This window comes from Cicer arietinum, chromosome 7 (genome assembly GCF_000331145.2).
Source record: "Cicer arietinum cultivar CDC Frontier isolate Library 1 chromosome 7, Cicar.CDCFrontier_v2.0, whole genome shotgun sequence".
In the NCBI taxonomy this organism is placed as follows: Eukaryota; Viridiplantae; Streptophyta; class Magnoliopsida; order Fabales; family Fabaceae; genus Cicer; species Cicer arietinum.
This window is the reverse complement of record NC_021166.2, coordinates 37318897-37322150: the sequence shown is the minus strand read 5'-3', so window position 1 is coordinate 37322150 and position 3254 is coordinate 37318897.

Sequence of the window (3254 nt, the reverse complement as noted above, 5' to 3'; positions counted from 1 at the left end):
TATTCGAGATTTGATTTGGGACCCTAAGATGGTTGATATTTTTAGTTGATGATTTAAAATCCACAAGGTTGGATGGAGGACCAAGTAATGCTTAGAACTTTCATAATCGAAGGAGTTGAGGCAGGCAAGTGATAAATAATTCATGTTAAGGATGGAAGTGCTTGACTGGAGCTATGTAGGAGGATCTCAGGAAAACTGTACCTATACTAATATTGTCTGTTTCACATGTTATTTATGATGGGGTCTATGTACCACCTTTTGAAGTGTAAATACTTTGGATTCGTATTTTGAGAAACTTTTCCGCTGCTTGTAAATTATAATGACTCAATTAATTATCCAAAGGTATTTCCTTATTGGTTTTACTCTGTTTTATTTTAATTTCTTTTGAAAAAAAAAAATACACCTTCGCTTTGAAAATCGGGGTGTTACAGAAGGCCTTTAATGGGCCTGCTTATATGTACTGGAAAGAAATAATGCTTATCTTTCTAGAGGCAAGTGGGCTTGACATATTAGATACAGTAGGAAATGGTCCTTGTGCCTAAACTTGCTGGTACTGATGGATCATTAATCAAGAAACCAAGAAACCAAGAAACCAAGAGCTGATTGGTCTGATTATGATAAGAAAAAAGTTGGCTATAATGCAAAAGCCAAAAATATAATAACTTCTGCTTTGAGTGCTGATGAGTTTTTCAGGGTATCAAATTGCAAAACTGCCAAAGAAATGTGAGATACACTCCAAGAAACTCATGAAGGCACAACTGATGTCAAGAGGGCCAGAACTAATACTCTGATGCATGAATATGAACTTTTCAATATGAAGAAGGATGAGTCAATCAATGACTTGCAGACAACGTTCACACATGTCATTAACAATCTGAATGCTCTAGGAAAAATAATTGATAATGAGCAACAAATAAACAAAGTAATGAGATGCTTGACAAGAGAATGGCAACCTAAAGTCACTGCAATTGTTGAATCAAATGATCTTGGAAGCATTGGACTATCTCTGAAAGCTCAAACTCATAAAGTAAAATCTGAACCAGAAACCTGTACTGATGATTCCAAAAGTGAAACAGATGAAGAATCTTCTGAAAATTCAGAAGATGAAGAAGCAAACTTGTGTCTAATGGCCAACACTGATTCAGATTCAGATAGCGATGTAAGTACTACCTCAAATCCCTCTTATGAAGAATTGCATGATGCTTTCAATGAATTGCATGATGAAAATATTAAGGTAGTCAAACAATTGATTTGCACTAAGAAAATGTTAGAAAAACAGTGCATGATGTATGAAGAAATCAAAAAAGATCATAAGTTGCTTGAAGACATGAATGAACTGTTGAAAAAGGAAGCACATGATAAACTCACTAGCTTTACTGAACTTGAAAGAAAGGTTGAATCACTAAAATTTGATTTAGCAAAATTTACAAATGGTAGAAACAACCTGAATGTTCTTCTTGGCAACCAAAAGAATGCAAATGAAAAATCTGGAATTGGCTATAGACCAAATAGGAATGCTCAAAAGAATCATAAATTTGTTAAATCAAAGTCAATTCATGATGGTTTCAGTAAACCAACTCAAAGTACATCCTCTGCTTTTTCATGCCATTTTTGTTGCAAAAAGGGACATATATCTTTTAATTGTAAACTGAAAAAGCTTGCTAACAAGGGATGGAAACAAGTTTGGAGAGTAAAAAAACCTGTAATTGATACTAACCCTCAAGGACCCAATCTAAAATGGGTACCTAAAACCAAAGTCTGAATTCTGTTTTGCAGATCTTCTTGACATCCAAAACTCACTCATGGTGTCTAGACAGTGGATGTTCCAAGCATATTACTGGAGACAAATCAAAATTTATATCTCTTAATTTAAAAGACGAAGGATATGTAAAGTATGGTGACAACAACAAAGGCAAAATACTTGGTGCTGGAGACATAGGGAGTGAATCAACAACTGTAATCAAGGATGTTCTCTATGTAAAAGGTTTGAAACACAATCTGCTTAGCATTAGTCAGCTTTGTGATAAAGGCTACCAGATATATTTTACATCACATACTTGTACACTTGAGCACAAGGAAGATGATAGCTTAAAATTGGTAGGTGAAAGGGTAAATAATATATACATGATTTATCTTGACTCTTTGCCTGCAAATAATGTTTATTGTTTGTTATCTAAATCTGATGAAGATTGGTTGTGGCATAAGAGAATAGCTCACATACATATAAACCATTTTAACAAACTTGTTAGCAAACAACTAGTGCTAGGTCTTCCAAATAGAAAATTTACTAAGGACAAATTGTGTGACTCTTGTGAGAAAAGTAAATTAGTTAAGTCTTTTTTCCCATCAATAGACTTAGTACAAACTAATAGAGTTCTACAATTGATCCACATGGATCTATTTGGTCCATCTCAAGTAAAAAGTTTTGGAGGAAATTTTTACGGCTATGTTTTAGTTGATGATTTCTCTAGATATACATGACTTATTTTCTGTCTCACAAAAGTGATGCCTTCTCAATTTTCAAAAAATTTTCAAATCAAGTTCAAAATGAGAAGAATCAGAAAATAGTTTCCATTAAGAGTGATTGTAACACCCCGATTTTCAAAGCGAGAATATATTTTTTTTTTTCAAAAGAAATTAAAATAGAGCAGAGAAATAAATAAGGAAATACATTTGGATAAATAATTGAGTCATTATAATTTACAAGCAGCGGAAAGTTTCTCAAAATATGAATCCAAAGTATTTACTCAAAAACAAATAATACATGGAACACATTCGAATAAGATGTCATACTGACAATATTAGTAAAGGTACAGTTCTCCAGTTCAAAATAACGTAATCCAAAAAAAACATTTGTTCCCTCTATGTCATCCTAATCTGATCATTCTTCAAAAAAACTATAGCTATGCACCCTGAGTGATATCCACGCGCCCCGTGAGATCCTCCTAACATAGCTTCAGTCAAGCATTCCCATCTACATTCCCATCCGTAGGGTACAAACCGGTAGGATCGTCCTGGCTCTCATATGAGGGCAAATTCCAGATTTCCACAATAGTTGTAAAGGGTCACCAACCGAAATTAACAATTAACACATAACATTTAAGTTTTAAAATGCACAAAATAACCTTTCAACTTAGCATGCACCTTAAAAGGGTTTTCCATATGCTAAAAGTTCATATAACACATGCCAAATAACAATGAAAACGAAATAAGGTTCTCAATCCACCAAGTAATACATAACTAACCAAGACATT